Source organism: Acipenser ruthenus, chromosome 19 (genome assembly GCF_902713425.1).
Source record: "Acipenser ruthenus chromosome 19, fAciRut3.2 maternal haplotype, whole genome shotgun sequence".
Classification (NCBI taxonomy): domain Eukaryota; kingdom Metazoa; phylum Chordata; class Actinopteri; order Acipenseriformes; family Acipenseridae; genus Acipenser; species Acipenser ruthenus.
This window is the reverse complement of record NC_081207.1, coordinates 28000419-28015736: the sequence shown is the minus strand read 5'-3', so window position 1 is coordinate 28015736 and position 15318 is coordinate 28000419. Positions and strand designations below refer to the sequence as shown.

Genomic DNA, 15318 nt, shown 5'->3' with positions numbered 1-15318 from the left:
GGAATTAACGTATGAACAAATCAATTGCCTCTGGGGCGACCAGATTATGACGAAAGACTTCTTTGGATCCAGTGATTAATTTTAACCTATTTTGTATAGCTTTGCATATCAATGAGCCTTTTAATAACTAATTCAGAGCAGTGAAGGTAATTTGTTTTTCAAACTTCATTAAATCACTGTTTTAGTGGTAAATGATCGTGTCGGCCCAGTTTTGGCTTTCAGTGAACCAAAGTGCTGCTATAATTGCCTTCTGAGTGATGAATGTTAACATTTTAAAGATATGCATGTTCATTCTTCAGTTCTTTTAAATCTGTTGGCAAGCTTGTAAACAATCTGTGGATTAACACTCTGGGGAATAATGCATAATTGTTAGTTTTCCAGTTGGAGAGGATCACTTAAAAGAGACCAGCCCGTATTGGTTTTCCACTCAACATTAATAATAATTTCACCTGCTTTTTCTTCTGCTTATAACTCCCTACCAGACAGAACTGCTTAAGTGAATTATGGTTATTACCTATGTGTTAATATTTGTGGGCCATGGTTTGTACAGAAACAGACTCTAGGGGGACTTAAGGCACACATCGATTTTTAATTACGACAAAGTTTAAATCTCATTATTGCAAAGAATATTGGTAATGTAACCTTTGTAACAATATGATACATCTTCCATCCCAGGAGGCACATTTGTTTTCATAAATCATTTGAAACTATTGATCCTTCCTTGAAATAAGATGTAATTGTGGGAGACCAGAGTAAATTATGTTATTAAATAATGATAATTATTAGTAAAAGAGGTATTTGTTTTACTTTGCCTCACTATTTCTGTTAAAACAGATGCTGTTTGGAATTTTCAGTTTTTTTCTCTTATTTAAATATAATTTGTCATTCCTTCTAATATCTGATGTACTGCTGGTCACCAGTCAGACTATGAAAGTAATGCTAGCTATAGTACCTGTAGGTTGACAATATATCACCAGGTTTAACAGGACAGTTCAGGCTTTTTTTTCTTTTTAAACATGCATTGCAATGCATTCTGGTACTTGTAGTCCTGTATCTCCTAAAGAAAATAGACTGTTAAGGTAACTGAAAGCATTAATGATGTTAATAGAGTTTAAAAACTAAACTGGCCGATTACAAGCACGTCAAAAAGCAAGCACTGTGGCAGGAATTTTACTATGGATTTCTTTTATGAACCCATACAAATACGACATCTGAAGAGTAAGCAGATTTACGCTGCGATATCCAGCACAATTGACTGGGTTTAACCTCTGATGTACATTTATAGGTTGGCAGAGGAACAGTGAATTTGCATTAGTCTTTTTAAAGCAGATTTCACAACCCAGGTAAGGCGAATTTGCAAAGCACATCAGAAGGATTGGATGTTGGAAACACAATTCCTTGCAGAGTATTAATTAAAATGTTTCAAGATGTTCCCATTGATTTCTTGCCATTCTACTTCTGGCTACGGTAAGGATTTACAGAATGAGATCTATATGTGCCACCACTTCTAAACACTTGCTTACTGTTGCTGAAACTGACAGTTTGTCTAGACAACTAACTTAATTGACTGAGTAAGCAATACGGGTTACTATTATCTTAATCCATCTTTAGTTGTCCATAAATAGTAACAACAATTGTTTTGAGCTCCAGACACTAAACATTATTTCCTTGTCCCCACTGACAGCCCACATCTTTCGCTGTATGTTGAAAATGTATTTGTTTGCTGATGTGATATTTGCTTGGTATTTACCTCTAATTGCTGTTGACTTAATTAAAACCAAACTTTAAAGTGTTTTTTGGAATACAAGTGAGATCATGAAAGCAAGGTTAGAATTCTATTCTATAAAAGTAAAAGCTTGTTATGGTAGACAAGCATATTACAAAATGTAATTGAATAAAAAATACCTAAATTGCATTACTGATCAACAGCATTATTCAGTTATTTCAAGTTAGCCAAGAACAAGAGTTTGGTAGTAGGACATTTGGTCCATTTACTAGATTTATGGCTTCATAGTCACTCTTTTGACAGTTGCAGCTCTGTCTTGGCATTCATTAAGAAATGTTAAAATAATAAGTAAATAGACCATAAGAGTAAAGCAAGTCAGGCTTGGTAAATTAATGTGTGCTATAGTAAAATAGTACAATGTATCATTCAATAGAAAATTAATCAAGAGATTTCCATTACAGCATTAAATATTAATAGACACACATACATCATATTTTAAAAAGGCACACACCATGCTGTGCCTGCGTGCTGTTTGCAGCTAATGAAAAATCAAGTAATTGAATTTTTGGAAAGGACAGAGTGTATTTAATCAAAAGGCAATACATACATTAACAAATCATGTTAAACTTATCTTTTAATAAGAGCCAATAAGGTGGCTATAAATATGATAATTTGCATAATTTTAACAAATGCGATACCTAACCTCCTTGGATTCCAATGTCTCATAAGCTCCAGCAAGGTTGGTTCTGGAGAAAGGGTTCCTGGTGACTCAGTAGGGGCCACTGTATTTCTCCACCGACATGGTATTTAAAGGAACACTGCGTGGATGTTTTTCCATCTTTCTGATACAACTTTAAACCGAGGTACTGTCTACTTTGTGAACATTGAGGTTGCCATGCAAAATTTTAGTGCAGGTCCAAAATGCTGGCCTAGCTAATTACCCTCCCTAACTGGCTAGATTTGAAAAAGTCAATTCCCCTGGTAAATGGGGACAGGCCATGCTTGAAATTGAAAAAGAAAAACAACTACTGGATGTATTGGATGTGTATATAATTTTATATCATAGTATGTTAGTGTTAGCTTGTGTAATGTTACTGGTGCTTCAGCTGTTTAGGTCAGTGCATTTGTGTATGGCTCCTAATGTCTATAAAAGACAAACCACTGTGATCCTTATTAGACATCAGAAAGAGTTCTATGATGTGACTGTGTTACCTGCTGGGTTTTAAATGTGTGCCGTCTTACTGTCTGTTATTATATCATGCAAGATTTTGAAATGTCGAATTGGATGGTGACTTGACTTTTTAGTCTTTCATCTCCAGAACTCTTGTATTCATCTTGGGTCACTAATGAAAAGACAAGAGTCTCAATTTACAAGTATTAATCTCAAAAACAGCACTTCATATCTCAAAACCAAAATAACACACATATCTGTGTGTGTGTGTATATATATATATATATATATATACACAGTACTGTGCAAAAGTTTTAGGCAGGTGTGAAAAAATGCTGTAAAGTAAGAATGCTTTCAAAAATAGACATGTTAATAGTTTATATTTATCAATTAACAAAATGCGAAGTGAGTGAACAGAAGAAAAATCTACATCAAATCAATATTTGGTGTGACCACCCTTTGCCTTCAAAACAGCATATAGTCTATATGGCTATAGTGGAAATTTATTGACCCAAGGGAAGACTATTGTTACTGAAAGGAGGCTATAATGCCCAAAGCCGCAGGAGGTAACAATAGTCTGCTCGAGGGGCATTTAATTTTCCACTATGAGCTGAGTCTGCAGTACATATTTAATATATGAGTCAGTCAAAATAATGAGAGGAAAGGTTCGATAGCAAATATGACATTATATACTGTAAAGCCAGCCAATGCATATTTCGCGTATGAAAAAAAGTTTGGAGATGTATTGAGCAGGTAGAAAGCAGTATAACAATGGAAATATACATTACACACAGATCTCAAATACAAGGAGGAATGGCATGAATATTCAATCAGGTGTCTGAATTTTTTTTTAATGATATTCTAGCTATGGTGTTTCAGGTAGCTGAAGCACATACAGTACCAGGCAATGTCCTCTGTGGGTTATTTACCATAAATGCCAAGTCAGTGCTTTGATTTGTTTTCCCACTCCAGTCATTTATCTCACCCCAGCACTTTACAGTTATTGCACCAAACGTGGTTTTACCGCCTACTAATGGTACGAAAATATGCACCAATTATTGTCTGGTTATGGGATATCCTATTCAGATGGAATTCCATGAATAATTTATAATTGTACGTTATAATTGCTTGCTAAATATAAATCTCTCACTACTTGATCTATCTTTCCAGCCAAGCTAACCCCTGGCTTGATCTACAGCATAGAAAATGGGATGTGAAGATCAGCTCTCTGCTTTGAGGGAAATTGCTGCAGTGAGCCCTTCTATAAAGGGTGTATTTAAACCCACCCCCAGTGCTTTGCATGCAAGACAGGTTTCAGCTCAAAGCACTTATCAGACACTTCTTGAGAATACTAAAATATGTCGATGAACTATACAATCAGGAACTTATAGGATGATGTATAGTAACCCTTGATAACATACAAATCATTGTTTTTTTTTGTATTTTTTTAAGACCACAGTAGTGGCTGCACAAATAATTGAACAATGCGTCATTCACTATTAAGTATGTATGACTCGGTGTGCCAAAATCAGCATATATTTTATCTCATTGTATCCTGGTGCTACTGGAGAACGTATATTTGTGACAATGGAGTGACAGCACCTCTGCTAAAACTTTGGCAAGTACAGCACAGATGTACTTATTTTAAAAAGCATTGTTACAAAGTAATCATCAGTACATTATGTATAATGGGGTGTAATGATCAAGGTTGTTGGTCCATTACCCAGACTATCTCACATTCAGAATCTAATTTGGCATTGCTTGTTGGTGAAAGTTAAAGAGGTTCGTGACAATACTGAGCAACTGAAGCTGATGTGTTGCGAAGAGTGTAGCAAAAAGCTTGATAATGGTATTACAGGTTGTCTGGAATCCTATGCTAAATCCAAAATAAGTTATTCCAAATTTGAATACAGATACGCTGAATCATGTCAGTACTTACTATTTCTTTACCAAACCCATTATTGTAAAATTACCCTGAATATAAAACTATTTTATTGTTTTACACTTTTTCAAGCTTCAGTAATACACCAATGCAAATTAATTTCCCAGGCCAAATCTGAAAGTGCACATTACATTCAAGATTATCATGAAGGCTAGTACAGTACATCACACAAGTGAGCTCAAACATTATAACTAAGCAGCAAGACCTATTCTAAATGCAAATTACAGGACTCATCATTTGAATCTGGATATTAAAAAAAAGACTGGGATGGTTACATCCGAGTGCCAGACAAAAAGTTCACCCTGCAATATTTGCCTGCTTATTATCTTGCATATATTAAAACAGACTTGTATAGATGTACTGCAGTTCATTAACTTATAATCCCTCTAGCGTAAGCACCGCAGGGCATTGTGTTTTTCCAGTACTGGAATTCCACTACAGTATGTTCATTTATTGCTAGGAATAGATCCTGTATTCATTCAAAATTGCTTCTTAAAATACTCCTGTGTTGTACATAGAAGCCTGTGCAACACTGATATGTAGGACAAAAACAACATTGGTGGCAGTATACTAGAATCCAGAAATACAAGACAAGGACACTACACTTCAAGTGACAGCAGGGATATTGTGTAGTATCAAGCCTGTTGGCAGTAGTTAATTCCTCATTTGTTTAATTTGAAAACCAGGGAAGATCTACTGAAGCAGTCATCTAATTTTCAAGTTAAATTCACGCTTCTGAATTATTCTATGAGCTACAATGCACAACAGCAACTACAGATATTAAAATATAGAAGGGTTTAGTTTGTTACTGTTATACATGAGACATTTTATTGATCTAGCTGCTCACATGGAAAGAGCAGGAGACATTTTCACACATGCCAAGTGAGCATGCTGTGTCTCCTAATGTGTGCAATAGACAGTTTTTATCAAAAACTTTGCATCACTTACTCAGCAAGTGCCTTAGTGCACATACTTTCAAATCTTGGTTTAGACTCCTAATGAAGATGATTTAGCATATTTATTTTCTTCAAAATACACAATACATTTGTGGATAGTACTGACTATTCAGCACGGAGAATCCGCTATGAATGAATGGCAATGAATGAATGATGATGATTGCAATTGCAGATGATTTATGAACTGTGAAGGGCGCTCAGGGCCCGAGTGAAAGATAAATTTGGCCGGAGGCCTCATCCGTGGGTGCCCGATGGCTACCTGCGCGAGGCTGGCTGGAAATACTTGAACAGTTAAATGTGTCCCAATTTCGCAGATAGGAAGTGGCTGTGGTCACCTCCCCCCGAAAAGACGAGGCCATCAAACTATGAATGAATAATAATAAATAATTAACACGCTCCACAGTGGCGCCCTGCCACCTATGCCCCATATTGAAATTAATAAAAATCAACAGCTGAGACACGGCCCCTCCCCCAGAGCATGACTGCGCTGGAGGAGAGAGCTCAGCCTGTCCAACCCGATCACTCACCCCGCAGAACTAAATACGAACCGCTCAGCACTCAGTTAAGGAAAAAAACCCTACTCACATATTTTTAAATTTTAGGGGGAAACCTCAGGGAATCCTTGGCTGAGGGCAGCCCTTCCTCCAGGCTCTAAGCGGTCAACTCCCGTTTCGGCCTCCCAGCGCTTGACTGAGTGGCCGAAACAAAAAGAAGCGAGAAACAAAAAAGAAGCGACATGAAAGAATAACACACAAAGCTTTTATGTGCTTGCTGATGATGTATTGGTTAGGGGCGGATTCTCCTTTGCAGAAAAGCAACCAAGTTTACAACTGGTGATTTTCCGTGGGAAATATATACATATATTCAGGAGCACCCCCAGAAATCTTTCACATGGTACGCAAAACTGAACCACACCGACATCCCATCTCGTGCTGATAACGACTGCATCAACATGCTGTAAAGTGTTTCAGCCAATCAGAGTGCTGCATTTTTGTTCTTTCCTGAGTTGCAACTACACTGTCACATTAGAAAACTGCAATCAAATTGTATCACTGTTTGCCTTTCTAAAAATGAATAAAAACAGCGTACTGTGTTTTATCTTACACGTTGTGATGAAATAGGCAGTTAAAATAAAACATTATTAATAATAATAATAATAATAATAATAATAATAATAATAATACAACTTGGCAATTATGTGTTAATGATTAGGACATGTATTATTCATTTTAATATAAGACACAGACAAATAAAAATGAAACTTGCATAAATGTGCACTTACCGTGCTTAATCCTGGAAGAGCAGCAGAATTCAGGTAATGCAAGACTAACATTCAATGCTGCTAACGTATTTTCGGCGTTTAAAACTCCACCACCGTTAGTGCCAGAAACAGACAGTTTGGTGCTTTTACTGATTTTTTCCCTGTGGCATTCTGGGTCATCAGAAGAAAGATTTTCGCTCTTTTTAAGGCTTCACCCAACACCTGCTTCCGTTTGCTCTTTACTGCCACATAATAAACAGTACAATCCTATAAGCTTAAAATGTCTGTTTTGCTTCAACCGATCGAACAAGATTATATGCCAACATTTTGCAAACCAGTATTACGCACAATGCTTAATGTGCGTACAGCTATGGGCACCAATGCATATATTTGTTACCATATATACAGATGACATCAAAAAAGTTTACAGTTTTAATTTATTCCAAAACCTATTCCTTGTGAAGTCTGAGTCCTTTTTTAAAATCTTTTAGTAAAAGCTTTTGAAAATATTTTATATCCCATGTTTAACATAGAGATGGGTCAAGATTGATCAATAAATAAATAAAAAACACACACATGGCATAAATTCCAAGATATAATCCAGTTTTGCCACCATCTGTAAACCAGATCCTCAGGACACGTTTTGCTTTTAGAAATAGGGTTTGCTAAAAGATGTCCTTGGATGCCGCATGCCCCATCTATCTGTTTAACAGACAAATTTGTCTTTCCCCAGCTACAATTACAATCCCTTCACGCTGGACGATGTTTTATTGCTGGCCAGTATGACAGGCTGTCCAAGCCCTGCTTCATTTCTTGAAGTGAACTTGGTCTGAGGAGACAACACACAGAAATTATATTCCCGGAGTCCCATTCTTGGGTCTATCCATCTGCCTTGGCACTAAGGAGAAGCCCCGGGAAGCCTGCGGCCTTGCAGTTTGTGTAGGTCACGTATTGCAGCAGACATTCCTTGACATTAATTTTGATTTTTTTTTTCCAGGACATTTAACAGTTTCATAGAATAGGCAGCAAAATGAGATTAAAAAGGTATACTGTAACATTCTTTGATTTCCTTCACTTTCCCATGGGATTGACCCACCCTCACTGTTTTTCAGAAGAGCTTTCTAGGCTCCATTAGCATGTGCTTTCCTGCCATTTGTGAAAGGTATCATCTGGTTTACTTAACTTTAGGGCACCTCTCAGCATTGAGTCTCTTTATTTAGTAAGAAACTCTTATCTTTTTATTGAGGCAGTGCTGCGCAGTAGACATTTATGAAGATTAATATGCAGAATTCACCTTCCATTGCTATTGTCAGATTTGCCGTAATCTGTGTGCCCGAATACCGGTTATTTAATTGGCATTTCGATTTAACAGCAAATTGTCCTTTTTACAAATTCAAATGACCTTCCCTTAAAATAACACCTAGGGTAAGTGCCTTAGGATTGAACAGTTTTTGTATGCCGATAATTGGAACAAAAGTTTTCACCCTTGAAGTAGGTGGTTATTCATTACTACATAATTTTGTTGCAGGAATGTGCAGACAGATCATAAACTAAGAGACGCTACATATAAAACAGCAACACACAAAGTAATGTATTGTACTGATAACAAAGTAAGTAAGTGAATGTGGTGCCATTCATCATATATAGTACATACAGTATGTGATCTTAGGTTTCAACACTTAATGATGATAGCCTTATTGCCCTCTTTTAAATGTATTGCAGTGGGGTGATGGACAGTGTATATGTATAATACATATGGCTTCTTTAATAGAATTATTAGAGTAGTGATTGAATTCTCTGTATATACTGTGAAAGTGAACAGTCTTTTTTTGTTTTTTAAAGAAAGCATTGGACGATCTTCCCCAGGCAAAGCAAGCTATTTGAAAGAAACAGTTGTTTCTGCAGCCTCAGTACAGGAGGGGTCCTTTGACTGGTGATGAACTTGACTGCTTTAGTGATTTTACACCAGGTACTCATTCACAGCAAGGTCGCAAGGGGCAGGTACTTTCTGCTCCCGTCCACAACTTAAAAATTGAAATAAAAATAGAAATACAGCAAAGCAGATAAATACTTCAAAGTAATGGCCAAGTCGTGACATTTATCAAAGTTACTGATGGACAACGAAAAGCCAAAGGGTTACCCAGAGAGTTACTATACCCTATCTATGGGAAAATAACTGAGGGTTGTTTATTTATTTTTTTGTAATGCCAGAAGCTATGCTACACTATACAGAGATTGAAATCTGTCGGATCAAAACTTCTTTTTTTTTTTTTAATTATTTTTGGTCATACTGATGTTAAAATCAGACAGTAATTACAAATCAATCCAAAGCTGTTTTTAATGGGCTTTGCACCTTCAGCTGCAGGACAATATCCTTCTATATTTTGTATGTTAGAATTTTAACTTCACTGTTTAATCTTCCACCTATCCATGTCTAGAATAATAACTCTGTTACATACATACATAACATGTGTTGTAATGTTCAATTTTGTTCCTCACAGATGTAATCCCCACAACAGCTCAGGAGAACTGAAGGTCAATGGGCATCCCCCGATTGCAGGACCAAGCCAATTGTTTCTTTACCCCCAGAGACTCTATATGGATGTCAGCAAGCTACCATCACCTGGAGGAAAAAGGCCAGCCATTCAGGTGTTTGCTTTAAGCTCATTCAGAATCTGGTCAGCTGGGTTTGCTGTAGTGTAGTGAGGAGAAACCGCCATATCCCCATCATAGACCAGCAACTTTGCACAGCCAGGACCCAAACATGCCTTCCCATGACTGTGTGACTAACCCTGCACACCAAATGGACATGCCTTTATCAGGTGAGTCACTCAGGGACCCATTTAATGAAATCAATAACATTTGGCTTTGCAAGCACATCAATGTAGAGATCATGTTTACATCTCTTATAAACATGATTTCCTCTCTGTTACGTCATTTGTCAAAGCATGCTGTTCCAAGTTGATTTCTTCCTTAGCTGTCGTTTGTTTTGAAGATGTGCCAAACAATTAAAAAAAAAAAAAAAAAAAAAAAAAAACAGTTCTGTATTTATAAAGACCTTGGATGATGATACCCCCCAAAACCCCAATGTGCATTGTATTAAAAGCGATTGTCCAGAAGCCAAGTTGAATTCTGAAGTGCTAATTACACTTAAGTAAAGAAATTATGCGTTTTAAAGCAAATAAGATTTTTACATTAACATAACTTAACAAAACATTTAGCTCTGTTTGCTGGGTCATATTGCAACATGTATGATCATTTTGTTACTGCACGGCTTTGGTTTTGATTGCAAAACAATAGAATATATATTTTTATTACAGCCTCCTTGCCAAATACTAAATTTGTTCTGCATTTCTGAAGGTTGAGATGCACTGCTAAAAAATATTAGACACTATAATTTAAGTACGATAATTACATTAATCATGATAACAATGAATGTTGTTTCAATTGAAATTATCCAAATGCATGAATTAGCACTGAGTTACTTTGAGAGTATTATTGGTTCAAACATTTTACAATGATACCTAATAATTTACTTAGGGTGTATAGACCAAATTAAGTTAACGACATGTTATTCATTTAGGAATGTTGTGCCCATTGTATTATTATTATATATTTTTAACAAGAGCCCTTTGCTCTTTGTTATAATACATCTATAATTTAGTCTCTCTCTGTCAACATATATATATAGGCTTCTAACACACAACTAATTAAGTTATGGTAAGAGTACGAGTATGGGGAATGCTTGAAGTGATGTAAGCTATGAAACATACCAGAAATAAATTGTAAGGAATGCAAAAGTAAGCAACAGCAAAGCACAATATGTTTCTTACAGAACAAAATATTTGTATTATTAGAGAAGATGGGGTGAATAGGGATCCAATAAAAACAGTACCTCTGAGCAGTTACTTTTAAAAGTAATCAGAATTTTGTTTTCCTGACTATGTTAAATCTTTAACCTTCCCACCAAGGTTTGAGTTATTGTTTTTAATTCCTTAGTTAGTTGTTTTTGTTCCTCACTTTTGCTGTTGTTACTATTTTGTGATGAATTACGAGTATACAGTACAATGTATTCAAGGACGATAGCTGTAACCAAGTTTGTCGCAACATATAGAGATTATCCAGTTGAGTTTCAAATCTTAGATAAGCACAATATGTATAAGAGAACTAATATATTTTAAGCACGCTAAATAAAGAATATCATTATTGTACAATTTTCCACTTTTGAATAACTTGTTTTTAAAGCACATGTCAGATTTGCGTAATAATGCCGGAAATTCTACTTTCAAATAATGTAATTTCTTCCTGAAGACAGATAATATCGTTTAGATCAAACTATCATTTAAGCCTGCCCACTGTGCGATTTTAATTTAAGAGAAATACAACATTTAAGATTAATGGTATTAATCTACAAAGATAAAGTGCAGTAGAGGGTCACATCTTTTAGTGTTGGTCTCAGCCTGTGACAGAGAGCGAATGAATCCTAGTCAACAATCTCCCTCCCGACCTGTGAGGGTGCGGTATAACAGGAACAGTGTGCTTAGTACTGGATGGTTCGGCAGTTCATTCCAGGGTCAGTTGGAAGCCGGCCATCCAGGAAGGGGGCGGAGTCACAATACCAGAAGTCATCGCCCTAGTATGGTAAGCGATGTGCCAGTCATGGATTGGAGGAGACGTGATTGAACTAGCTATTGGATGGGGCGTGACTAAGGGTATTTTAGGGGATGTGACGATGCAATCTGTTCCTTTGTTGTGGTTTTACGAAAGGACCAGGAAGGAGTAAAAATGAAACCGTGAGTGTTTATATTTGTTTTGTTAACCACTGTTTATTTGTATTTAGTAGACGGCTAACAACTAGGAGCTGTCAGATTCCAAATACTGCACTAGTCACCAATAATTGTGTATTCATCACCAGCACTGGAGCACCGCGAGAAAGGATGCAGAGCCATGCTTGTATTATTGTATTATTATTTCAGGACTGTTTTGCTTAGCTGTGCAATTACACATTGCTGTATTTAAAATTAAAAGAACTGTTTGGACCGTGAACACTGTGTTATTGTCGTTGCTTGAGCACTGCATCACCTCTACACCGGTGCACTACTAACCACTTTACCACACAGCCGCAGTGTTCTTATTCAGAAAACACTTCATGCAAATCTAAAAGCACCGTATATCAAAGTGGATGATCTAATTATCATCAAACCCTTGCATGAAGCCTTTACATTTCCAGTATCCTAAATATGATAAGGTTCATGTTTTTTAATCACTTTATTAACATTTCCAGGAGTGCTTTAATATAGCATTTTATATTCAGTATTCTGTGCTCCATAGGTAATGGAAAATGAATCAAGTGCTGCGATAGCTTTGCTATATCTGAGCGACCACCAGACTACTACTGGTTCTGGCGATGTCCCTTATGGCAGTAGCAGACTCGTATAGATTGTAATTATGATGAGTATTTATGATACCTGCAGGTATACACACTGTTGCTATAGTAACCCCTTTCCACTTGTTTAACAAGCTGGAATCATGAAAGATTTGTTTGCCTGCTGCACTTTCAAATTGCAATGTGGGAGAATCATTCTGGCTGATTACAAACTTGTCATTTTTTTCACGCATCAGTATGGGACATACAGTAGTTAATTAAATTGTAAATTATTCAAGTTTTTTTAAGTTATAACCAAGTTATACCCTCCCCCCCCATGCTACTCTACCATCTTTACTAGAATCATACACATGCACTGATATTTACCTGAAGTGGCTACTATCTAGTTAATGTCTCACAAGGTTGAAATAAAGAGGGTGCCATTTGTTAAGCAGATTAATGCTACAGAGAAGTCTGAAGCCAGAATTTTCTTCATGTTATTTAATATCAAACACAGCTGAACTAATTGCTGTGATGTATGTACCACAAAACATTATGCAAAAAACATCTGATTCAAGCACCAGCATTTAACTCTTTTATTGATTGAAATTCATGTTGTGTTTGTTCTACACAACACACAAAATATTACTTTTTTTTTTTTTTTTTTGAATCGCCAATTGTTTTTTACACCATTTTCTCCTCAATTTGAAATGCCCAATTTTTTAAGCCTGGCTCACCACTGCAACCCCCGTGCTGACTCGGGAGAGATGAAGACGAGCACTCGCATCCTCCGAAATGTGTGCCGTCAGCAGTCCGTTTCTTTTCACTCTGTAGGCCCGCCATGCAGCTACCTTCAGGGCTACAGCGTCAGAGGACTACGCAGCTCTGGGCCGCTTGCGTGCAGGCCCTCAGGCGCCCAGCCAGTCTACAGGGGTCACTGGTGTGCTGTGAGCTGAGGACACCCTTGCGGACCTAAGCCCTCCCCACCCCGGGTGGCGCTTAGCCAATTGTGCGCTGCTCCCTGGGAATAGCCTGGACCTGAACCGGCGACCTCCAGGCTATAGGGCGCATCCTGCACTCCACACGGAGTGCCTTTACTGGATGTGCCATTTGGGAGCCCCAAAATAATCCTGTTTAAATGATATCAGGTTCACAGTAAGGAAGTCACCCCAGCGTCAGGACCGATGATTGCTTAATTACCAGTAAATTATTGAAGTGGGCATAGATGGGATTAAGCCAGTGACCCTGCAGTTTTTAATCAGACTATCAACTGAATGCAATTCTTTTAATCCCTGAGATGTTTTAGTTTATATCAGGGTGGTGATATTAGATAAAGAGACATTAAATCACACATTTTTAAAAGATAAGTAGAATATTAGGTCACAATTAAAACACACAAATATTAATCATGAGCTTAATGTCTGTGCCAAGTCAAGTCCATGATGAAATTATACTGTAAACACTCTTACTTAACATAAATCTCAATTCTTCTGTTCATTTTGGAGTGTTTTTTTTCAGAAATTAGGACACACTCAATGAAACTATTATTAACTGAGTTAAATACCCAGTACCAAGGCCTACATTATATCTGACATTCTTGACATTTTAATGGGCCTCAAAGCCATGTCATCAACTTTGTCAGAAAGCAATAAAAACAGTGTATATTAAAAGAAAATATATCCCAAGAACCATAATAGGAATCAAAGAGAGCCAGTATATGTTTCACAACAAATAAATGTTGCTATACACTGTATAGTTCTGCTTTAACTGTGGTTTAAAAGGGCAAATGGCTTTAAGATTGCATGCAGACCCTTCTCAGATTGTTGATCCTCTGGCACTCATGAGCAGGAAATATCCAAACTACTCTCTCACTTCAGCTTCTGGCAATGGTGTCATGCTTAGCTGAGGCAAGTCCCAGGGAGATTTCAGTCTAAAGCTTGTCTACTGTGATTTCATTTACCAGGGGCAGCAGTGTAGAGTAGTGGTTAGGGCTCTGGACTCTTGACCGGAGGGTCGTGGGTTCAATCCCAGGTGGGGTACACTACTGCTGTACCCTTGAGCACTTTACCTAGATTGCTCCAACAAAAACCCAAATGGGTAATTATATGTAAAATAATGTGATATCTTGTAAGTTACTGTAGATAAGGGCATCTGCTAAGAAATAAATAATAATAATAGGAACAAGTGCACTTGTCTTCACTGGTGAGGTAGTGCCAGTGCAGATAGACTTGAGATTTTTTTTTTTTTATGTCATGTATTTTTGTGATACAATAATTAAATTAAACAGATAGTTACTGAAAAAATCCAAGATGTCATGGCAGCAGCAGCAAAGCGCCACGCGTAAAGATAAACTGACCAATGAGAAGGCATGGAAATATTCACATTACTATGGCTACTACAGCACAAGCAATGTTTCAAGATGTTGCTGTCATACATCAAACATGACGTTGTATACAGTTCTAGCTACAGCAGCATGTTTTAAGTCTTCTTACTGGTCTCAGAAGGGCCCGTGGTCTCAGAAATCACCTGAAAGATTAGCTCCAGTTCATTTCCATTCACTAACTCATTATGTTTATTTCCCATCCATTATGTCCCAGAGCTCAGCTCAGGTGACACCAGAAGCTGCACATTTATTTTATCTGAAGAGACAGAGGAAGCATGTGTTATTAGAAACATCAAACTTCGTAAAGAAGTCCTGTCACTGGAAGCTTTGCTGTAAACCCTGAAAGAACAAGGTAAAAAGGAAAATGGATGCTAGCAGAAACTGACCATCACATCCTGCATTTTATCTGAAGAGAAAAAAAAAAAACAATTTAAATGAAAGGGCTGTGAAAAATTGCAATTACAGAAAATATCCCCTGGGCAACCATTGTACTGCAGCAAAACAGACGCACAAG

General features: G+C 37.1%; 1 long non-coding RNA gene across 1 annotated transcript; it reads left to right on the top strand.

The window, feature by feature from the left end:
- Positions 1-3697: 3697 nt before the first annotated feature.
- On the top strand, positions 3698-12095 carry LOC117424458 (uncharacterized). The gene is made up of 3 exons (XR_004547902.3): positions 3698-7995; positions 8899-9025; positions 9558-12095. It is a non-coding gene; the product is annotated as an uncharacterized LOC117424458 (long non-coding RNA).
- Positions 12096-15318: the final 3223 nt, after the last annotated feature.